The sequence below is a fragment of the Macaca thibetana genome, chromosome 3 (genome assembly GCF_024542745.1).
Source record: "Macaca thibetana thibetana isolate TM-01 chromosome 3, ASM2454274v1, whole genome shotgun sequence".
In the NCBI taxonomy this organism is placed as follows: Eukaryota; Metazoa; Chordata; class Mammalia; order Primates; family Cercopithecidae; genus Macaca; species Macaca thibetana.
Genome location: NC_065580.1, coordinates 165,941,765 through 165,966,808, shown reverse-complemented (window position 1 = coordinate 165,966,808; position 25,044 = coordinate 165,941,765). Strand labels below are relative to the sequence as shown.

The following is a 25,044-nucleotide window of genomic DNA, read 5'->3' as shown; positions in this document are numbered from 1 at the left end:
GCCTCCTGAAGTGCCTTAGTAATCATTACTTCTTCTGGATTTTACTCTCATTTTGTTAACAACAATGGCCTTCCCTTTCTTTGACCACTTCCGAATCACACCCAACTTTTAAGGCTTGGCTTAAATCCTACATCATCCATGAAGCCCTCCAAAACCACGTAGCCCACACTCGTTTTACCCTTCTCAGAGTACCCACTCTGCTTACATTCTACAGCCTGATCTTACAGTCTCATGTCTTCAAAGAAATGAGCAACTTTCTTGAACCGAGGGTGACTACTTCAAAGCTTCATACCTAGTAGGGTACAATTAACACCTATTGATCCATTACTCCAGTTCTTTTTCTTAAGGAAAAAGATGGAGAAACATGGATTACAGCACCTTCACTTCTCTATGTGAGTAACATACCTACTGTACCTCATTTTCCTCTGTTTTCTCTCTCCAGGGGTCAGGGCATGCTCACACACTCCCGTAAACTGACTTCCAGCCTCTCTCCACGCTCTCCAGCAGTCTCTGGTGGAAATCAGGGCTGGACAACCCAAAGACTCACGATAGAAGCTGACTAAGTTCTTTAACATCATCACTTTCAAGGCTTAGAACAAAACTATGTAATTCCAAATGAGATGTTATCATCTCAATTTTACAAAAGATAAAAATAGGGGTTCAAAATATAAAAAGATGAGCCCAAAATATATTAGACACTTGTGGTAAATTAGGTTATTTTCAGAAATATTCACCCCTTCCTTTATTCTACTCTATTTCCCCACCCTTGGCTTTGGGGGAGGGGGGGGCCATGTGACCTTCTTTGGCCAAGATAGAAGTGAGGTGCTGCTAATTCCAAGCCTTTAAAGGTCTTGTACATTTCCGCTTGATCTCTTGTCCTTCTGCCACGCCAAGGGGAAGAATATGTCCAGGTCAGCACACCAGATACCGCAGGAAGACAAGAGATGCATATTACACAACCACCCTAGAGGGGCCCCGTGTGCATAGCCAACCCTGGACAAACCCATAGACATGTTAGCAAACCTCACTGAGATCAGCAGAGCTGATTGAGGCCAGCTGGCTTCAGTCAGTCAACATAAATATATAAGCCAAATAAGCATTTTTACCATTGAGATTTCCATAGTTGTTGTATTTCAGCATTAGCTAACAAATCTTTTCTTAGAAGAATGAATGAATAAGTGAATGAATGGGGGCCTCCAATCAGTCGGTTAGTAACTCGCACATGGAAGGTTTTGTGAATCCTTGTCTTTTGTTTGTTCTACTCCTCTCGTTTTCTGTCTGGCTGGAGAAGAATGCGATAAAAGAATTTAAAAGTTAGGAAAAAAGAGATGATGTAGCCTGGGAAACATGATGAGACCCCATCTCTACAAAATTTTTGTCAAATTGGCCAGGTGTGGTGGCATGCACCTGTGGTCCTAGCAACCCAGGAGGCTGAGGTAGGAGGATCACTTGAGCCCAGGAGGTCAAGACTGCATTGAGCCATTACTGTGCCACTGCACTCTAGCCTGGGCAACAGAGCAAGACCCTCTCTCAAAAAAAATAAATAAATAAAAAGATGGTGGACAAAAAAGGAATTGAACTAAGTACATGGACAAAAGAAATAATTATGCTTGCCAGGCTCCAAAATGCAAATGATGCCTGAATAGCATCAGTTGTTTTTCAATCCCTAAAACAAAATGAATTTAATCTGAATAGGAAAGGCTTGGGTTAGATCTGAAAGAGAACCTCCAAAGTATAGGAGTTTTTAAGATTGAAATAATGCCACCAAATGCATCAGAGGAATCTGTAATATCGTTTCTACAGATTTCGAAAATAATGTATATGCTCGTCTTTGCAGAAAGTTTTAGGCTGGTGTCTTCCAAAGGTAGACATGCAGGCAGGAACTAGGCTAGCTCTCCAGCTGCTAGAAAAATACAGACTTCTAGACTCAACCACCCCAAGATTCAAACTAAGTAGGTAGAAGGAAGGCCCGGGAATTCATTGTTTTAAAACCTCCCAAGAGGTTCTGACATACAGCCAGATTTGGGACCCTCTAGTTGAAGGTGTTAGTGCTGAGGAAACTGATCGTTGACCTTAGCAGCATCTTCCTGTGGTTTCTTATTTCTCTGAAGGTATTGAGTGAAGACTGAGTCTATCAAGCAGCCTGCTGGTGGATAGAAGGAAGATGTAGGAGGAAAAAAAAGGCAGTGAGGCCATTTCATTCAAATATGTTTTACAAATTTGAAACGTAAATTTAGTTATGATTTCCTCAAGTTTCTCATTAATTTCTTAATTGGTCTTTCTTACTTTCTTGAAGATTCTGTATACACTGCAAGTACTAGGCTGGCCACTTTGCCTCAGATCAGATTTAGTTAACAGGGCATGGTTTATCTCAGCTATGGTGCTTCTATTCTTATGTTTTATTTTAGGATAAATTTTCATTTTTATTGTTACCATTGGGTCATATTTTTCTCCCAATTAATGAACATGAATCCCATTGTTTCAAAGAAGACTTCTTGAAATACAAAAGCAGATATTTTAAAAGTAATATGAATGGAAGGATTCTGGATAATGTAAATGGTGAACAGGAATTTATTGCAAATATGGATTGTACATTTGTGTATGCTAAGATAACAATCAGTGAATGTGATTATGTAAGAGCAAGAGAGAAAAGCATGAATATAATATCTGTTCATTGGGTTTTGTTGAACTGGCAATCTGTCACCCTAGTGAGTGGTCTACTGTAAAATTTTGTCAAATAGTATCCTAAAGAAATCAAAACTTTTTTATAATTTTTGGTTTTTGTTTTTGTTTTTTTTTTTGAAGCAGGGTCTTGATCTGTTGCCCAGGCTGGAGAGCAGTGGTACAGTCATGACTCACTATAGGCTTGCCCTCTCGGCTCAAGCAATCCTCCCACCTCAGCCTCCAAAGTAGCTGGGACTACAGGTGTGTGCCACCATGACCAGCTAATTTTTTAGCTATTTTACTTTTTATAGAGACAGGGTCTCATTATATTGCCCAGGCTGGCATTTTCATAATTTTTAAAGCAAGTCCAATAACATCTTTTTGTTATAGCAACTTCACCTACACACAACTTCTAATCTATCAGAACTGAACTGCTATAGATTATCCATCCCACCTCACCTCATAGATGAAGTACAGAAAAGTTAAACACCTTGAGATCAAGGAGCTACTGATTACGGTGGCTAGAACTAAAGCTCAAATCTCCTAGCTTCTGTGTGTGTGTATGTGTGTGCACACATGTGTGTGTCTGTGCGTGTGTGTTTGACATGTGGTAAGCTAGTCCCGTTTATCATCTCATATCACATAACATTTTATCATATTATTTTCATTTAATAATTCTATCACATGTCATGTATCATTTCCACCCAATGAACTTGGGGAGATCTAAGGAAAAAAAAAAAAAACAGTAGTTGGCAAACACAGGGCCTATTGAGGAAAAAGACAGTCTCCATTTGAACTCTCAGCCACTCCCAACCTACTTTCCATTCGTCTTCTAAAAGATGGGTCCTGGTTTCTCATGGAAAGCTCACTGTGTACTGTGTACCATTAGCCATTTGAGAATCCCCTGGCATCCTATTCTCAAAATTACTTTGGCAAGTCTGTGCTCTACATTCAGCTAAATCTACTTCAAAAATACCCCCTCTGGAGTTTTTGTAAGCAAGTTCAAAGTCATGTATAATGATTTGTACATTTGTACTTTCCCTTATGAACTGCTGGGATAATCACCTAGGCAGTGGAAGATAGCTCCTGAGTGTCAGTACTCAGTTGATCACATTAGCAGTCATGGCTGGTAACACATTACATTCCAAATAGATCAGCTAGAAGCCTATGTGTCGGGGAACACATGTTGAGTCCTCGATGAAATGGCGATTCAACCACATGTTCAGTTGGGTGGCAGTTTTTGTGTCTAGGGAGTGAGCTGTGCCAGAGTGCAACAGAGCAGATCATTTCATTTCCTCAAATCCATAAATTCTAACACCTCCCTTCTTCCTAAACTATCCTGAACTCATACCACTTCACCCATCGTGAAAATAAGATATTTACCCTCACTCACAAATCTCAGTTGGTCTGTTTGGTTAGCTGCAGCATACCTCATCTGAAACCATTTCTTATTATTGTTAGATTTATTTTTTAATTTAGTGGAGTAACAAGAACTTCAGCCAAAAGGAAAAATACCTGGGGCTTAGTTTAAAAAATTGTCTGAGCTGAGTCAATAATTGTATTTAATAAAACTTGAATATTTTTCCTACAAGGCACTTACTCTACCTACTTTTTCTTCATAAGCAAGTATAAAACAATCAGTTGCTGAATTTCCCACTTCACAGCTGATTAGAAACATTTTAAAAATGGAATTAAAGTGGTAAAATTTGAATGAACAATGGACAATCGGACATCAAGGGAAAAGATAAAAAATTAAAACAAGAGAGATTATGAGAATCAAAAACATAATTCATTTTATGTAATGCCAAATAATCCAATAATCTTCAGTGACCCAGAAGGCACCAGATTTTCTAGAATACCAAATAATTTATGTGCTTAATAATAGCATGAGTAAAGATACTTGTCAAGCAGCATTCATAAAAGGACAAAAAAGGTGAAAGAGCTTAATCATCCAACAATGAAGTAACCATTAATTATAAATAACCATGCAATCAAATATTCTACAATATGTTTTCACTTTTTTGTTGATACATAAGATATGATACATGTGATATTTTGATACATGTATACAATATATAAAGATCAAATCAGGGTAATCGGGATATCCATTATCTCAAGCATTTGTCATTTCTTTGTATTGAAAAATTCCAATTCTCTTCTAGCTATTTTGAAATATACAATGAGTTAATGTTAACTATAGCCACCCTATCGTTCTATCAAACACTAGAATTTATTCCTTCCACCTAACTGTATTTTTCTACCCATTAACCAACTTCCCTTTACTACTCCCTTCCCCCTACTTTTCCCAGCCTTGGGAATCACCATTCTACCTTCCCCCTCCATGAAATCCACTATTTTTCTGTGGGGCAGGCGGGGGGTGCTGTAGGAGGGAACAGAGTCGCTCTGTCACCCAGGCTGGAGTACAGTGGTGTGATCTCAGCTCACCACAACCTCCACCTCCTGGGTTCAAGTGATTCTCCTGCCTCAGCCTCCTAAGTGGCTGGGATTACAGGTGTGCATCACCACATCTGGATGGTTTTTTTTGGGGTTTTTTTTTTGGTTTTTTTTTTTTTTTTGTATTTTTAGTAGATATGGGGTTTCACCATATTGGCAAGGCTGGTCCTGAACTCCAGACCTCAGGTGATCCACCCACCTCAGCCTCCCAAAGTGCAGGGATTACAGGCATGAACTACCGTGCCCTACCGAAATCCACTATTTTAGCTCCCATATATGAATGAGAACATGCAATATTTGTCTATCTGTGCCTAGTTTATTTCACTTAATAAACTCCAGTTCCACCCATGTTGCTGCAAATGACAGGATTTTATTCTTTCCACAGCGAAATAGTGTTCCATTGTATACACATACCACATTTTCTTTATCCATTCATCTGTTGATGAAGGACATTTAAGTTGATTCCGTATCTTGGCTATTGTGAATAGTGCTGTAATAAACGTGAAAATGCAGACATCTCTTTAACATACTGATTTCCTTTTATTTGGATATATACCCAGCGGTAGGGTTGCTAGATCATATGATAGTTCTATTTTTAATTTTTGAGGAAACTCCATACTGTTTTTCATAGTGGCAATACTAATACTAATTTACATCCCCACCAACAGTGTCCACATCCTCACCAGCATATGTTATTGTCATTTTGATAATAGCCATTTTAGCTGGAGTGTGATGATATCTCATTTTGGTTTGATTTGCATTTTCTTTGCAGATGACATCATCTTTTTTTGTTTTTTGTTTTTTGTTTTTTGGAGACAGAGTCTTGCTCTGTCTCCCAAGCTGGAGTGCAGTGGCATGATCTTGGCTCACTGCAACTTCTGCCTCCCAGGTTCAAGTGATTCTCCTGCCTCAGCCTCCTGAGTAGCTGGGACTACAGGTGCATGCCACCATGCCCAGCTAATTTTTGTATTTTTGGTAGAGACAGGGTTTCACCATGTTGGCCAGGTTGGTCTCAAACTCCTGACCTCAAGTGATCTGCCCGCCTCTGCCTCCCAGAGTGCTGGGATTACAGGCATGAGCCACCATGCCGGGCTGATGACATGATCTTATAGTTAGAAAAATCTCAAGACTCCACCAAAAAACTCTTAAAAACTGATAAATGAATTCACTGAAGTTGCAGGATACAAAACCAAGCAAAGATATCACAAGACAACTATAGATCAACCAACATCCTTTATGGATATAGATGTAAAAGTCCTCAACAAAATACCAATAAACTGGAGCCAGCAACATATTGAAAGGATAACATGCCATGGTCAAGTGGAATTTCTCCCAGAAAGGCAAGATTGGCTCAACAGGCGAAAATCAACCAATGTAATACATCATATTAATAAAGAACAATAAGAACATGATTACCTCGGTGATGTAGAAAAAGCATTTTACAAAATCTAACAACGTTATGATAAAAATATTCAACAAATAAGGAATAGAAGCTAATCTCCCACCTGATAAAAGCTATCTACAAAAAAATTCACAACTGACATCATACTTAATAGGTAAAGACTAATAGTCCCCCCAACCAAAGATCAGAACTAAGACAAGAATATCTGCTGTCACCATTCTATCCAGTATTGTACTGGAAGTTCTAGTAGGGCAATTAGGCAAGAAAAATAAATAAAAGTCATTCAGATTGAAGAGGAAGAAGTAAAACCGTCTTTATGTGCAGATTACATTATCTTCTATGTAGAAAATCCTGAGGAATCCCAAAAAACTATTAGAGCTAATAAATGACTGCAGCAAGGTTGCAGGGTAGAAGATAAATGTACAAAAATCAATTATATTTTATATACTAAATGAACAATTTAAGAATGAATTTTTCAAAAATCTTTATAATAGAATTGAAAATAAGAAAATACTTAGGAAAAAATTTAACCAAATAAGTGTAAGACTTATATACTGAAAATATAAAATATTGCTGAAAAAAATTAAAGAAGACCTAAATAAATGGAAAGACTGTTTGTGGATCTAAAAACTTATTATTAAGATGACAATACTTCCTTTTTTGATTCTATACAATTTCCTATAAAGCTCTCAGCTGCCTTTTTTGCAAAACTGACATGTTGATTCTAAAATTCATATGCAAATGCATGGTACCCAGAATAGCCAAACTAATCTTGAAAAAAAAAAAAAGAAAAGCTGCAACATGCACACATCTTAATTTCAAAACTAACTACAAATCTACTATGATCAAAATTGTATGGTACCTACTTAAGGATAGACATACAGATTAATTTGATAAAATGAGAGTACAGGAATAAATTCTTACATTTATAGTCAATTGATTTTTGACAAAGATATTTTAAAAATTCAATTAGAGAAACAATAGCCTTAACACTGATGCTGTAACAAATGAGTATCTACATGCAAAAAAGAGTAAAGTCAAATTCCTACCTCACACCATATACAGAGATTAACTCAAAATGGACCAAAGACCTAACTGTAAGAACTAAAACTATAACACTCTTAGAAGAAAATATAAGCATAACATTTTGATTTTGATTTTAGGTTTCCCTATATGTAGGCCTGAGTGGAAAAGCAAAAACTGTCTTTCCTTTGCTCTCACACCATAACAACCAACATAGACAATTTCTGTGACCCAGAGTGTAGGAGCGCCACCTCACCAGCAAGCAAGCAATGAATTTGCCATGGGACACAAGCTGGGTGTCCTCCAATCCAACTCAATTCAGATGCTATCTACCTGAAAATAGCAGCAGATGCTACAGGTCGAGGGCTGGGTCCCCGAGCCTGCCCCACCTTCAGATGCCAATTGCAAACCCCAGATTGTTTTTACCTGCACTTCTGACTGGCTGCCTATAAATCTGGGATCCCACTACCTCCTCCTTGAGTCCAATTAATTTGCTAGAGTGGCTCACAGAACTCAGAGAAACACTTACTTACATTTACCAGTCTATCATTAAAAATATTACAAATGATACAAATAAAAAGATGTATACAGTGAGGTACAGGGGAAAGGGTATGGCACCCCAAAGAAAATTCCGCATGTTCAGCTATCAGGAAGCTCTTTGAATCCTATCCTCCTGGGTCTTTTATGGAGACTTCATGGGCTAGGCATGATTGACAACCATGTAGAAATGTGACTGGACCTGGCCGGGCGCGGTGGCTCAAGCCTGTAATCCCAGCACTTTGGGAGGCCGAGACGGGCGGATCACGAGGTCAGGAGATCGAGACCATCCTGGCTAACACAGTGAAACCCCGTCTCTACTAAAAAATACAAAAAACTAGCCGGGCGAGGTGGTGGGCGCCTGTAGTCCCAGCTACTCGGGAGGCTGAGGCAGGAGAATGGCGTAAACCTGGGAGGCGGAGCTTGCAGTGAGCTGAGATCCGGCCACTGCACTCCATCCAGCCTGGGCGACAGAGCGAGACTCCGTCTCAAAAAAAAAAAAAAAAAAAAAAAAAAAAGAAATGTGACTGGACCAAAAGAGTATGATCTAATACTAATAGACTGAGTAGGGAAACCCAGCAGGGCATGCGTGTTCAGCTTTGGGGAGAAAAATACAAGAGCTATGGGAGTTACGAGACAGAAGCTGTGAAAAAAAAAAAAAAATATATATATATATATATATGTTTTATACATATATGTTTTATATACGTAAACATCACAATTGTGGAATTCGTCCATTATCTGACAAATGAGTTGTAGGTATTCCAAGTTTCCAAGATTATCATGTTGTTTGACTTTGCTCATAAAGGTTTTGCCAGGCAGTAAGTTTTGTATTTTTATGTTGTTAAATTTAATTAATACTTTTTATTGCCCACAAATTTTGTAACGTATCTAACAGGGCCTTCTATGTTGTGAAATTATTAAAATGTCAAAGAACAAGGGTGGCAGAGACTGCTGGATGTCCACCAAAATCTGTTTTGCGCTTTTACCATAAAGAATTGAAGTTGAGCAAATGATGTCGCAGCTCAAGACCTTATTTCCCAGAATCCCTTGCATCTGTGTGAAACCACATGGTTAAGTAACTATCAGCAAAATATAAGCAAATATATGTAACTTCTAGGGATGACTTCCTCAGAGCAGGAACACAATGTGCCTGCAAACTAGCTTCACTCCTACAGCAGGGGACATTTTCCTAGCAAATGTGATACAGTAAGAGGGAAGGAAATTGTGTCTTTGATAGACCATGGGAAGCAGAGCTAATCACCACTCTAAACCATTCACTACAAGATTTTTATTTTAACAGGAAAATAACTTAGTATTTTCTTTTTAAACAAATTGTATGTCCTCTCTGTTATAGCAGATAAGATTTAATGCTGTTTTCTTTTACCATTTAGCTTTTAGATTAATCCAGAATTCATCCTGAGATAAGGTGTGAGTTATGAATCCAAACACACAGTTATTTGTTTCTAAATGGCTTCATTTTTTCCCTTCTGAAATTTGATCTGTATCATTTACTAAATAATCATATAGGCTTAGATCTATTTCTGGACTTTCTAGTCAAGTGCCAATAACCACTACACCTTTATGATGTTTTAACATCAATCCAGTAGTACTGTGTCCTTGTTTTGCTTGTAATTTTCAGACTATTTTTCCTAGCGGTTCTTGTTGCTTATTATTCCATAATTTAATTTATAAATTCCAACACAATTCCCAATAAAATACCAATATTCTTTTTTAATTGGTAAAACTAATTCTAAAGTTCATTGAGCTTTCTTTGTAATGAGAATACATTTCTTTAGTGTTGGACGTGGAAATTTTACTTGATTCTTCTTTAAATCTCTTTTTTTATATATTACATTATCCACCACCACTCCCAACCCTAGTCCTTGGGTTTCAATTCCATCATGTCTTAATAATTTTAAACATATTTAGTGTATATTCTCTTTATATCCTCATTGTAGGTGTATTATCTCAAAGTCTAACGCTCTAGAATCCAGGATTCATATTGAATTTGGGAAACACTCTTCTAGCACATAGTATGTTCTCAGTATCTATTCAGTGAATTAATGAATAAATGAAGAGGTGTAATTTAGTTGAATCACAGTGTTCCTGAGACTAACGTCACACTTTCAACATTCGGATGTGCAAATAAGTTTTTTTCCGGAGAGCAGTCTTCACCCTTGACCAGTCCGGCACTCTGATAACTTTTTAGGAGATAAGTCAAATTTCATATGGGATGACTCTGTCATTTCTTTACCACTACTGGAAGCAGGGACTGCTCCTGGGAACTGCTGGTGGCATTATCTCTGGGTTTGAATGACAACATATTTTCTTGGAGTTGAAACATCTATTATCTTAGGTTTCCTATGGCTGTCTAAACATTTACAATCAATTGCTAGTGTGTGCTCACCCATTTCCTATTGCAATCTATGGTACAGAAGAAAAAGAATATCACTTTTTAAAATCTTTCTCCTGTAGGGAGGTGAGAAGTTTGTCTCTGTCACAGATGTAAGATGGTGTGAAATCAAAATGAGACTTTTTAGGTTTTTATTCTATGAGCTAAGTAGCATTTCTACAGGATTTTACCTTAGAGACCTCAATCTCAAACTTTCTATAAAAGTGTACTTTTTCCAACACAAAAATTGTTTCCAAGTTTGATGCTGGACCCAAAAGCCACGCAGGTGTAGGGAAGTTGAGCCCGATTAGTGTCCAACCTCTAATGCCTGGAATTGCTGTCTGTGGACTAGCAGCAGTGTCATTTCCTGGAATTTGGGGTCCCAGACCAGAATTTCTCAATCAAATCTGTACTTTCACAAGATCCCCAGGTGATCTGAATACATATTAAATTTGGGAAACACTGTTCTAGGATCTCCATCTGATATAGTCTGGGTCTGTGTCCCCACCCAAATTTCATGTCGAATTGTAATCCCCAGTGTTGGAAGTGGGGCTTGGTGGGAGGTGAGTGGATCATGAGGGCCGACTTCCACCTTCGTGCTCTTCTGGTGATAGTGAGTGAGTTCTCATGAAATCTGGTTGTTTAAAAATGTGTGGCACCTCCCCGTTTTCTCTCTTGCTCCTGCTCCACTATGTAAGAGACCGGGCTCCCTGTTCACCTTCCACCATGATTGTAAGTTTCCTAAGGCCTCCTCTGGAAGCCGAGTAGACACTGCCTGTGGAACCATGAACCAATTAATCCACTTTTCTTTATAAATTACCCAGTGTCAGATATTTCTTTATTGCAATGCAAGAAAGAACTAATACACCATTCTAAAGTGCAAGCTTCCTCCTTGAATTTCTGCTCAGTGCCCAGTAAGTTCAAATATGTGTATTTGCCATTTCCCTCCCCATTCACATCATGGGTCAGAATTGCTTTTCTTTTTTAGGTATATATCCCTTAGGAAGCTTTTAGCTGCAAGTAAACACAAACAAGCAGGCACAAACGTGCACATATATGCACAAGCTCAGTAACTCAAGAGGATTTATTATCTCATATAACAAGAGGTACTAAGATGAAGAAGTTGCAGGGTTAGTCAATTAGGCAGCCCAGTGAGTTCACCAGGGACCCAGTGTTCCTTCTGCAGTTCCTTTCAGCCAATCTTAGCAAGGTCTCCTCAGGTTAGTTCCCTTTATTGTCCCAAGACGTCTGCCACAGTTCCAAGCATCACATGCAGAAACAAAAATATCAGCAGCAGAAAATAACTGCTTCTTTATGTCCATCCATTTTTAAGAATGAGGAAAACATTTTTTCAGAATTCCCCCAGCAGATTTACCTTTGTATGGCATTGGCCGGAATCGTATCACATGACTTGACCTGGACCAATCATTGGCAAGGGGTATAGCTCCTCCTTGGCTGGCTTAGACCAAGCATTACTCATTCCTAGTGACTGATTCTAAAGTGTGCTTCCCAAGACAGATAAAGAGTGGGAAATGTACAAAATACTGTTTGGTTAGCAAGGAAGAATGTGGGCAGGGGGTAGGGAGGGGAATGAGGTATAAGCAGTAGCAGGATTTCTAAAAGCAAAATTAATAATCCCAAACATGGCTGGGCACAGTGGCTCACGCCTGTAATCCCAGCACTTTGGGAGGCCAAGGCCGGCAGATTGCTTGAGGTCAGGAGTTCAAGACCAGTTTGGCCAACATAGTGAAACCCCATCTCTATTAAAAATGCAAAAATTAACCGGGAGTGGTGGTGCACACCCGTAATCCCAGGTACTTGGGAGACTGAGGCAGGAGAATAGCTTGAACCCGGGAGGCGGAGGTTGCAGTGAGCCAAGATCGTGCCACTGCACTCCAGCCTGGGTGGCAGAGTGAGACTCTGTCAAAAAAAAAAAAAAAAAAAAAGTCCCAAACATAAGTCACATAAATAAAAGAAAATTTGTGTTTTTTTCCTTTTAACTGAAAGAACACTGGTTACAATAGGACTATGATAGGACTCACCATCAGATCTCAGCCTCAAATAACTACCACAGTCTCCTTGAGCACTCCCTTTTACCTGCCCCTGCTGCCCAGTCAGCTAGATCCAACCTTGACCCTTCCAATGGAGCAGGGCCAGGAAGAGGACACAGAAGCTGGTGTTCTGCCATTGTGCTGCTACTTGGATCTCTAGGGCCTAACCCAGCAAACCCCGGCAGGTTTTTTAGAACAGACTCCAGCCATTCAGTATAATTCTTCTCCCTACCACTAGTAAGCAATGAGATAGGGATACTATGGGCTGGACTCCTTCAGCCAAATAAGTCTGCAATTATTTGTGCCTATAGCAACATTACTTGGTGTTTCAGATGGAATGAGGAAGGAATAAGAAGAAATACATACATACATATATATATACACACACACACACACCAGAGAGCAAGATAGTCAAAGATAATAATACTCAAATATTAGTGTACCTAAGCAACATCTGCTTCACAGGTCAGCAATGAGAAGGAAAAAATCCAGATTTTTAGTGTGTGTGTGTGTGTGTGTGCATGTGCACACAAGCACTCAGCCTTTGAAACAGACTTAATCAACTACCACAGTGGAACGGTGGGACACTGGGCTCTGATCCCACCTCTGCCTCTTAGGAGCCAGCTGACATTGATCATATCACAGCCTCTCTAGCTTTCCATTTTTTCATCTGTAAGATGGAGATAGTAATACCTATCTTGCTTCACAGAACTGCAGGAGGACTCAAAAAATCGTATGTGAAAGAAACTTGTAAACAGATAATGCAACAAAAATTTATTCCTTTTCAATGTTGATTTATAAAATTATTTCCCCCTCAATATCAAAAGCCTTTTATATTTTATATTTCTGCTCTGTGCAACATCCTCTTCATCTTAGTGATTTCATAAGGGCTGTTCATTCTGTTTCACTGGCTTCTATCCACATGGCCACAAACAGGGTCTGATCTTCACTCACTCATTCTTGGGCTATCTGAGAGTAACACTGGTGGTATTAACTTGAAATGTCTGGTCTGGAATTTTTGACTTGCCCTTTGAAAGACCCTGAAAGTTCAAAAGTAATATATTTTTGGCCAAGCGCGGTGGCTCATGCCTGTAGTCCCAGGACTTTGGGAGGCCGAGGTGGGCTGATCACGAGGTCAGGAGTTTGAGACCACCCTGGCCAACATACTGAAGCTCCAGCTCTACTAGGAATACAAAACTTAGCCAGGCGTGGCAGCATGTGCTTGTAGCACCAGTTACTCAGGAGGCTGAGGCAGGAGAATCGCTTGAGTCGCTTGAACCCGGGAGGCAGAGGTTGTGGTGAGTCGAGATCTCACCGCTGCACTCCAGCCTGGGCAACAGTGAGAGTCTGTCTCAAAAAAAAAAAAAAAAAAAGTAATATATTTATGTCCCATGTAGCCAAGAAAATACTGGAAACAAGAGTTGTTTCTGTTTCTGCCTTACCGACCTCACCACACACAAAAAAAAAAGAAAAAGAAAGAATAAAACCTACCAAAAATACTGTTCTAAATGTTTAAAGAAGACTTTCAAATGAGAGATGAATAAAATTATTTCCATAAAGGATAAAGATAGAAGCATCAGAAATAATCATAGGAGCAGCAGCAACTTTTTACTGAATCAAAAATTGATCACAATGAGAAATATATCACTTGCTCCTACTTACAAATAGTTATTCCTATTCTCTTCGGCAACACTGAATTATTTTCACACTAATACATCGAGTAAAATCGCTTCCTATTTTTATTTGTGATTTGCATTACTGATTCCACTTGGGACAGAAATAAATAGAATATGTGTATCAGGATCTCCCTAGCAATTTTGCACCAACCTCATGTGGTTCCGTCAGTGAAGGCAATTATAATTCTGAACGAATATGCTCGATGTTCACTTCACAGGAAACTGGACTCAGAGAAGATTTTGGCCCTTTCATTTTAATGTACACACCAGGTGGCTCCCATATTAGTCAAATACAAATGTCTCCCACCCTGTATTCAAAAGAAATAATAATAGTACCAGGAGCTATCAAATCAGAACATTTTCTCAGGCATGGAGTGACATGAAGGGATTGCAATGTCTAAGGGCCACATACTTGCTGTTGCCCAAAGACACAAGGCAGGAACCATAAACCAAAAAGAAACACCTGTCCAGGCTGAAGGCAGCAGGACTTATTTACCAGATAATTGTATCCGTAAGTCCTTGCATTCCCCCAAATTCTCCATTTATGCACAGAAACCTCAAGGACTAACTTTGATGATTCGGATTCTAGTAGGCTTTATAATGGCCCACCCAAAGATACCAGGTCCCCATACCTGGAACATATGTTACTTTAGAAGGAAAAAAAGATCTTTGCAGATGTGATTAATGGGGAAGTTGTCCTGGATTATGCAGGTGGGCTTTAAATGCAATCAAAAGTGTCCTTATGGCCGGGCACGGTGGCTCACGCCTACAATCCCAGCATTTTGGGAGGCTGAGGTGGGTGGATCACCTGAGGTCAGGAGTTCAAGACCAGCCTGACCAACACGGTGAAACCCCGTCTCTAGTAAAAACACAAAATTAGCTGGGCCTGGTGGTGCGTGCCTGTCATCCCAGCTACTGGGGAGGCTGAGGCAGGAGAATCGCTTTAACCTGGGAGGCAGAGGTTGCAGTGAGCCGAGATGGCACCATTGCACTCCAGCTTGGGCAACAAGAGCGAAACTTGGCCTCAAAAAAAAAGAGGGGGGGATGCCCTTACATGAAAGAGGCAGAGAGCAATTATGCATACACAGAGGAGAAGGCAGTATGAAGAGAGATGCAGAGATTGGAGTGATGTGGGCACAAGTCAAGGAACTCTGGTGGGCACCAGAAGCTGGAAGAGGCAAGAAACTAAACCTTCCCAGAGGGAACACAGCCCTGCCTACACCTTGACTTCAGCCCAGGGAAACTGAGGTTGAACTTCTGGCCTCTAGAAATGTGAGAGGATAAACCACCCAGTGCACAGTAAGTTGTCACAGCAGTCACAAGAAACTAAGACATAGACTCAAGTCGTCTTATTTTTCTACTTATCTTCCAGCCCCCCACGTCATCCAAAATAAATTCGCTGTCCCCATTATGCACATCTATGTCTCTATGCTTTCTTGATTAGAACACTCCACCCCATTTCTCTGAAATAAACCTTATCAATCCTCAAAAAAATAATTCTCATGTCACATTCTCCACATTTGAGGTTGGGATTTCAATGTCCAAATGAAGGGCTCTCCAAAGCACATTTATACAACCACCAAGATCAAAGACAGATTTAATGCTTTTTTTTTTTTTAGATAATTAACTTTTAATTACATATATAGTATAGTCCAGTTCCTAGAGAAGTTTCTGGTTTGTTCAGCTCAGTCGAACCATGGCAGGAGGCGGATCAGACCCTTATCCCCACACAAACCAACCAAATCCTTCACCCTCTGTTCCCTGTAAGCATCTCAACTGCTGGACAGTGACCCCTAGTCATGGGTCCTCAGAGCTCCACACTCTGGGGTAGCTGGTACCAAATCACATGCCGGCCTCTTTCCGATATTGTGGCTGGTGGTCCTTTGTCTGCTTCCCACTTTGAGGGCTGTCTGCTCCTGGCTTCATTTGAGATGCCGTTTCAATGCCTTCTCCCCTCATCTCCCAATGCCAGTCTCAATCTGGAGTTGGGGAACAAAAAAGCATGTTTCACACCTAGGCCCATGGTTTTTTTTTTAATTCTATATCTTGATGTTTTAAAGACTTTTTTTAAAATTAATCTTTCATTGAGTAGCAAACACCATACGTTATAAGAAAGAAATTTAAACAGAAGGATATAAAACAAAGTGAAATTTTCCTTTTCATCTCTCCCAATCTCTCCTCCATCTCTCCAGAGTTGACACTATCTCTAAAATCCTGCTAAGTATCTTCTCTAACGATATTATCATATATATGACCTGTATGTCCTAAAAGGCTATTTTGCATAGAAACAAGGTATATAAGAAAACATACATGGACAGTTTAAAGAATACTCAAACCTGTAAACTCACTACCCAGATAAAGTAAGAGAGAATTAACATCCCTCAGAAACCCTCCTATGTCTCTCCCAAACTGCATTCCCCGTCCAGCCCCTTAAAGGCATCCTGATTTTTCTGTGCAGCGTTCCCTTGGTGATCATTAGATTTGTTCGTGATTGTCCTGGCTCTCTCCTTCTGGCCACTTTGGTAGAACTGCACTTGTCCACACATTTGATACTATCCTTCCTTGTGTCACTTTTTTGGCAAAAGAAACATGGTCAGAAGTGACCGGGTTGGAAGCTTTTAAAAATCAATGTGAGCTTTGCCACATCCTCTTTTTCTGTCTGCCTCCGGCCATGTTCAGGATGGTAGCTGCTCCGAAACTCAAATCCTAAAGAAACAAAACTATGACTTCAAGCCACTGAAGTTTTGGGATTGCTGGTGACCAGAGCAGAGCATAGGCTACCCTGGCCAATACAATCCCTGTGCTTCTCAATATAGTTTTTATCCACTGAGTACAACTGCAAACAGCATATTTTTCAGTTTGACTGTCTGTTATCCTTACCTAAGTGCAAGCCAGTGACACACACTATCCTGTGATTTTCCAATGTTTTATTTTTAAAGTTAGTCATATTGTGTATGAGTTGAACATGTTGTATGTAGTTCGTTAATTTTACAACTATATAGCGTTCCGCTGCATAAATATACCATGATTTATCCATTCCAACATTGATCCACACTTAGGTTCGCATTTGGGGAACATTACAAGGAGGAATCCTTCTTAGGAGTAAGAGTTTCTCTAGATGGATACTCAGCAGTAGAATTTCACCTGAGTTCCAAGCTAGTTCATTTCACTTTTATCTACCCTAACCTACACATACCAGGAATAATTTAAGGTCAGGATATTTGTTTCTCTTTCTGTCTACATGTTTCTCTCATTTGAAATTTCCTGTGCCAGGGGCAGTTCCACACCAGTGGATACAGTCACTGACAGACTAACACCGTGGCTAAGAGGTAGCATCCCTACATCCTCAAACAACATTCCACAGAGTTTCTCTTAAATTACATTTACAGTTTTTCTAAGGGAAAAGTAAGTCCTCTTCAATAATTTATGTTTTGTTTTTGATCCTCTGTTAATATGATTTGGAGACATTTACTTTCTTCTAGACAAGCAAATCACATTAAATCTAATTTAATGCCATGAACTATTTAGCAACTACTATGAATATGGAATATGCTGGGCATTGTGAAGGCGATCAAGTCACACAAAACAAAGTCTTGGTTCTCAGGATACAGCCATGATCCTAGTTGAGAAAAGATTTAAGCCCTTCCATCCATTCAAAGCAATGTGAACTATTATAATGGCACCTCACCATCAAAAATCCAGACACCTGGCAACTTTGTCTGTTTAGGTTGCCACCAAGAAGCAATCCCTTTGTAAGAGAGATGCCACCAAATGCATGCACCATGCATAGGGATTCCCTTGGTCCTTACAGCCTATTAGTACTTTTTAGTGTCCACAGTTGTATTACGCTGATATCTGGTTTACAAGGCTACCACAAGGCAGGACTAGCAAGTAAAAGGAGGCAAGCAAGAGCAAGGACAAGTGACAGCAAACTTGTGACAGCTAGGGAGAAGACCAAAGAGCATAAAACGCAGATAAGCACACTGACACGTCAAGCGAGGCATACAAGGATGAGCTGCCCTTCATGAATCAATAAGTCCTGAGGCATTCTGCATTTCAGCAGAGCGCAGAAAACAGCTGTGCCTATTAATGGCCTTCGTGTATCCGGAAAAGATAACGCAAGCCCAGTCTATTCTATGTAAGCAGCAAAGTGAAGGTAAAATACAATTTAAAGGTCTTCTATCTAAAGAGTGAAGCTGTTAGAGAGCTTTGAGACTGAAGTCAACATATTTCCAGGTCAAAATTTCAGGTGTCTCCTATTATTTCTTTTAAGCTCTATTATATGCTATGAGTTATATACATGTTCCTCCACCTCAAAGACAAAGGCCATTACCCTTATTAAATTGAGACTCAGAGAGGTTAAGAAATGTTCTCAAAGTCACACATATGCCACCTAGTTGATCCAAGATACATACTCTTGTCTTTCTGACTCCAAAATCTATGCTGTGTCATTATCCCACGTGGCTCTATGAATCCAAAAGTCACCTTTCTAAGACTACTAAAATGGTACATTTTTCTCCCTGTGCATTTTACAAAATTAATAGTAAAAGGTTTAATTTTATAACCCAGAGTTATGCTTGAGTTACATATCTGCCTTAGGGAATAATTAGATATCTAGGTTGCTACTGTGTTTAATTTGTACCTACCATATGCCCTGCTGCCCTGTGGAGGAATGGATGAAGAATCTTTTGGCTGACTGCTGAGTTCCCCAGATCCTGAGATCAGAGACTGCTGGGAGGTAGGGGCGGGCTTCCCACCAGAACTTCTGGAGGTCAGCCTGGTAGCAGAGGAAGCAGGGAGTCCTGGCCCAACCCGAAACAGAAATGGAGGCTGCGTCACGTAAGCATATTTACTCAGCAAATGCAGACTTCTGAGTTTTGTTCTAGAAAGGCAGTTTATGGAAAGAGCTGACGTAGAAAAGAGAGCTCCTGGGCACACCCAGCAGCATCCTTGGGAACAAGGACAGATCCTCGGAGGCCACAAACACACCTAGCCACATATTCATGAAGAGCACAACCAGAACTAAGGGGAGACCAGAAAACTCAGGGATCAATATACATAACAATTTAATTCAATACTTGAAAATATAACAATGAATAGAAAAAGTTAATGATGAACAAAATATTATAAATTAGGATTAATATTACTAACTTTTCCCTTTGCTTCAGGATTCAATAGGGCTTTGCACAACACCAACAGAGAGCTAACAAAAGGGTTTTTTTTAAAAAAGGAGGGAGAATATGTGGTTGTAGAAAGCTGGTGATTTGGGAGATAATTTTTAAATTATCGATTTCACTAAATGAAGGAAACTAATTATCTTCTTGCAGTTTTGTTAGGTCTGGGAGACTCTCGCAGCATGAAATAGTAATTCTCAATTGTAACTCTGCTCAAAACATTCACCATGAGAGGTCTGACCAAGGAATGTAGCTTAAAAATACTGTCAGATTGCAGAGCCCAGTAATGCTGGACTTGGCCACATGACTGACTTTGGCCAGTGGAACATGGGCAGAAGGGAAAGACTAACAGTACCAAGCCTAGGCCTTAGGAGACATCAAATGTTTCTACTCTCTTCCCTTGCATTTCTACCATTGTCATGAATACCCTGCTTGTCCCCAAAAAATGAGAGTCAGGTGAATCCCAGATAAAGTAAACTCATGCCTGGAAGCCAAGCCCAGCCAACCATATTGGGATCATTAGAGCTCCCCAGCCACTCCTGGGGTGCACAAGTGGACAATAGATGCTCATTGCTGTGAAATTTTGTGATTGTCTGTTACACAGCAATAGCTCATTGATGCATTCTTAGTACACCAAAATATTCAGCAGCTTCTTAAGATTTTGTATGGATCATTGATTCTCAAACCTGAGTGTGCAATAAAATGGATATTCAATTGTCAGAATACCAGTGCCCAAGTCTCATCTTAGACCAGTTGTTTCAGAATCTCTAGCAGTAGCTCCTAGAGATAAGCCTTTATTTCTAGCTTTTAGCTTTTATTATTGTTTTTATTTCACCCATAAGAATTGTACACATTTATGGAATACGGTGTGATTTTTTTTTCAGTTTTCCAGATGATTTTAAATGTGCATCCAGGGTCAATAACACTGATGTAGATACAAAGGTACAAAAATATCTCTAGCATGAAGAAGTGCATCTGGATCTCCATTTACTGTGACTGAACAATCCCTCTCCGCTGCCAGAGAACTTTGATAGGAGGCAGGTCTGGAGGGGAGTTACACAGTGTCCAAGGTGTCCATGCAGTGAGGTGATAGCTATGCCTGGTGAGCTACATAGAACCAGAGGACTACACTAGAATTTGTGTGTTATGAAAATATTTGTTGAGGTCATAAGTTGAAACAGATGGATTAATAAAACAGACTAGATGGAGAATAGAAGGTAACATGTGGAGTCAAACTGAGAGGAGGAAGGACAGGGTTGATGAAAAAGAGAAAACACTAGGACTAGAAAAGCAAAAATTGGTTAGAAGTTTTCTATGGATTCCAACAGTATTGGAATTACCTACGAAATGTAGAATCTCAATGCTTATCCCAGTTCTACTTCATCAGAATCTGAATTTTAATCAGATTTCCAGGTGATACGTATGTATATGCAAGTTTGAGAATTGCTACTTTAGCAAGTTCCAGAAATGAAGTGTGTGGACATCCAGATGATTTTCATACTCTGCTGCTATGTGATTGTATAGACCAGCGCAGTCACACTGGGATTGAGATGGGACGTAAAGTGGCAGGGATGCATACATTCAGTGAACCAAATAGTTATTCCAAATTATTTAAATTTTAAATTTAAAAGAATGAGGGTTAAGACAGCAGAAATTCTGATTTACAATAGAGTGAGACCCAAACACAGATAATTTTCAAAAGTTACTGAGATTATTCTAAATAGACAGCCAAAGTTAAGAATCACCACTTTCTGCCCTTTAAAAATTAAAATTTGTCCTTATCAACTCTGATGCTAAAATAGATTAGTATATAGGCTTTAAAACTTCTATACTGAAAGCTTGGTTCATACATGACTTCTACCTACAAAAGCTAAAGAGAAAGCAAAGATCGACACAAAATATTTTACTTTGTCATTACATTGTCTGTTTTTCAAGAGAAAAAACAAAACGAAGTATAATTATATCATTTAGTGTTTTGGCCAAAAATGCAGAAACTCTTCTAGGAAATTCCAAATAGAAAGTGATTTAATACAGTGCTAAATGATTACAAATCTCTGAAAGAAGTGGAAGAGTCAAGCTCAGCCCACACTGTTGCTAGCTCTCAAGCATGCCATTCATTTTCAGAGAATCAAGAAATTGCTACTATTCTCTAGACCTGGAATTGGAAGAACACTGCTGATGACCACTGATGTGTGAATCCCCAGAGTGGTGAGATGCAAAAGAATACCTAAAGGATCTTGCAAGGGTTGGTGTCCTAGTAAGTCCAGGCTGCTATAGTAAGTTAACAAAGACTGGATGACTTAAACCTGGATTTTTCACAGTTTTGGAGGCTGGAAGTCTGAGACAAAGGTGCTTGCATGGTCAGGCTCTTGATGAGGGCCCCCTTCATGGTTATGTCCTCCCATGATCTTTCCTGCATGCAGGCAGAGAGGAAGCAAGCTTTCTATTCTTACAAAGGCTCTAATCTTACCATGAGGGCTCCACCTTAATTACCTTCCAAAGGCCCCATCACACTGAGGATTACAGTTTCAAAATATGAATGTAGGGGGTACACAAACATTTAGTCCATAGTAGATGACCTTCCACATGTTGTATAATCACAGCCCATGCTTCCCTTTCTCCTTTGTTGATGAAAAAGCCAAACTCTGTAAAATATTTGAACAAATTTATTCTGAGCCAAATGTGAGGACCATGACCCATGACATAGCCTCAGGAGGTCCTGAGAATATGTTTCTAAAGTGGTCAGGTTCCAGCTTGATTTTATACATTTTAAGGAGACAGAAGTTACAGGCAACGACATAAATCAATACATGTAAGTTTTACATTGATTCAGCCTGGAGAAGTAGGCCATCTCAAAGTGGGCAGGAGGAAGCTTACAGGTCATAAGTGGATGCAAAGATTTCCTAATTGGCAAGTGGCTGAAAGAGTAAAGTTTTGCCTAAAGAGTTAAAGTCAGCAGAAAGAAATGCTTGGGGTTAGAATAAAGTGGGAGTTGGGGGTGGAAGCCAAGGTTCTTGTTATGTAGATGAAGCCTCCAAATAGCAGGCTTCAGAGAGAATAGATGATAAATGTCTTTTATCAAAACTTAAGAGGCATCAGACTCTTAGTTAGATCTCTCCTGGATCAGGAAAATACCTGGAAAGGGGAGGGGATTCTCTACAGAATGTAGATTTTTCCCACAAGAGACAGTTTTGCAGGGACATTTCAAAATAGGTCAAAAAATGTATTTTGAGGTAAAATACTTCCATTTATTTCAGGGCTTACTATCTCTTAATGTGATGCTATCCCAGAATCAGGCTGGAATATGGTACTTTATTGCTACAAACAGACTGTTTTGTCACTCTTAAAATCTCTGGTTTAATGTTAATGCTGCTCAGTTGTGCCTGAATCCCAAAGGATAGACAGAATAATGAAGCATGTCTGACCCACCGTTCCCATCATGGCCTGAACTAGTTTTTCAGGTTTCATTGATATCCTCTTGGCTGAGATAAAGGGTCCATTCAGTCAGCTGTGGGGCTTAGAATTTTGGTTTTGGTCTATGCCTTCCAAATCATGAATAAATCCCCTCCTACCCCAATAGTAGAACCTAAACCAAAACCCAGCTGGCCAAGGATTCTTAAAATTTCAGCTCCCAAGCTTCCAAATACCACAATAGAGAGGAGAGAAATTCAGCAAAATAGCATTGGTCAGTAACAAAATAGTAGTTAGAAAGACCAGGTTGCTTTGTTGAAAAACAAGTTGGCAAATTGACGTAAAGAAATAATCATCTGGTTGGGCACAGTGGTTCACGCCTGTAATCCCAGCACTTTGGGAGGCTGAAGCAGACAGATCATTTGAGCCTACAAGTTTGAGACCAGCCTGGGCAACATGGCAAAACCCCATCTCTACAAAAAAAAAAAAAAAAAATTAGCCAGGCGTGGTGGTGCAGGCCTGTAGTTTCAGTTACCCGGGGGGCTGAGGTGGAAGAGTCACTTAAGCTAGGAAGATGGAGGTTGCAGTAGTGAGCCAAGATCATGCTGCCATCCAGCCTGGGCAACAAAGTCCTGAAAAAAACAAAGAGAGAAAGAGAAGGAAGGAAGGAAAGGAAGGAAGGAAGGAAGGAAGGAAGGAAGGAAGGAAGGAAGGAAGGAAGGAAGGAGAGGGAGGGAGGGAGGGGGAGGGAGGGAGGGAGGGAGGGAGGGAGGGAGGGAGGGAGGAAGGAAGGAAGGAAGGAAGGGAGGAAGGAAGGAAGGAAAAGAAAAGGAAACGAAGATTTGACTAACAGGCAGAGTTTAAGAGCAAACTCTAGAGTCTGTAGCCTGAGTACCAATCCTGGTTCAACCCCTTACTGGATGTGTAATTTTTAGCAAGTCACCTAATCACTATGCCTCAATGCCCTCACCAGTAAAATGGGGATGATAATAATAATGACTTCATAGCATTGTCATGGACAGTGATGAATTGTGTACATTTAAGAAATATATCTGGCAGAGAATTATCACTCCATAAATGTAAGCAAAAATGATATAGGTGAGACAATTTTTGAATTAAAGGAATCACTCTTTTCTAAATTTAGTGTTATGAGCTGAATATTTGTTCCTCCCAAAATTCATATGTGAAGTCCTAACCTCAAATGTGATGGCATCTGGAGGTGGGATCTTTGGAAGACAATTAGGCTTAGATGAGGTCATGAAGATAGGGCTCTCATGATGAGATTAGTCCCCTTATAAGAAGAGGAAGACAGTATATACACTGAGGAAAGGCCATGCAAGCACATGGCAAGAAGGTGGCCATCTGCAAGCCAGAAAGAGAGGCCTCCCCAGACACCAAATCTGTCAGCACCTTGATCTTGGACTTTCCAGCCCCCAGAACTAGGAGAAATAGAGTCTATTGGTTTAAGCCACATGAGTCTATGGTATATCGTTATAGCAGCTCAAACTGGTGACAACATTGAGTAAACTACATTTGTATATAATCTGAGAAGATTTTTCCAGGAGGATTATAATTATAAAAGAACAGAGTTGTCAAGAATTAAAATCTTCATTCTGAGCAGAATCTAAATTCTTTTCATGCAAGAGATTTTTATCCTCAGGTCCTGTCCAGTTTCTCATGATTTATCTGATATTTGAAGATGAATGTGATAACTGTGCCCCTGCTGAGGAGAAACCTAGAATCTCTAAAAAGAAAAGTAGTGGAATCTGGCATCAGATGTTCCCAGGTCCTGTCCCAACTCTACTAACTGCTTGCACAGAACCCCTCAAGGCATCACTTAACCACTCTGAGCCTCAATTATTCATCTATCAAAAGGAGATAAGGACAACACTGTGTCCAGATAAATTTCAATGAGCTGCTGTGTTAGAAAAAACTTCTGAAACCATCATGCAAATGTTAATTGGTATTATTAGTGAAGAAACCTTTTCCAAAAGACCTCAAGCACAGTGCTGAGCATTCTTAGGATTTCAAACAGTTACTTTGAAAATTGGAGCTCTTGTCTCCATCTCAATCTCTCTACTCCTATAACTTTTGGCTTCTGTTAAACATCTGGTCAGACTTAAAACAGCACGTTAGAAGGGGAATTAGTCATTTCACACAAAGTCTTAGTTAATTATCTACCACAGAGGTAAATAAATAAGGCTTTGTTGTTTAGTTTTTGGTTTGTGGTCGTTTCGTTTTGATTTTTTTTAGAGAT

The 25,044-nt window shown here is 39.7% G+C and overlaps 2 protein-coding genes across 6 annotated transcripts in view; one reads left to right on the top strand and one right to left on the bottom strand.

Annotated features, from left to right (window-relative positions):
• SOD1 (superoxide dismutase 1) overlaps positions 1 to 25,044 on the top strand; it is a 1,049,346-nt gene that overhangs the window by 324,581 nt on the left and 699,721 nt on the right. The window contains exon 1 of one of the 5 annotated variants that reach the window (XM_050786074.1): positions 777 to 788. The exons of the other annotated variants lie outside the window; for them this stretch is intronic. The gene's annotated coding sequence lies outside the window, so the exon portion shown is untranslated. Of the gene's footprint in view, positions 1 to 776; positions 789 to 25,044 lie in introns of those variants that run through there. 5 annotated transcript variants of the gene reach the window in all.
• The window catches only part of TIAM1 (TIAM Rac1 associated GEF 1), a 1,375,699-nt gene that overhangs the window by 762,192 nt on the left and 588,463 nt on the right, over positions 1 to 25,044 (bottom strand). The window lies entirely within an intron of this gene.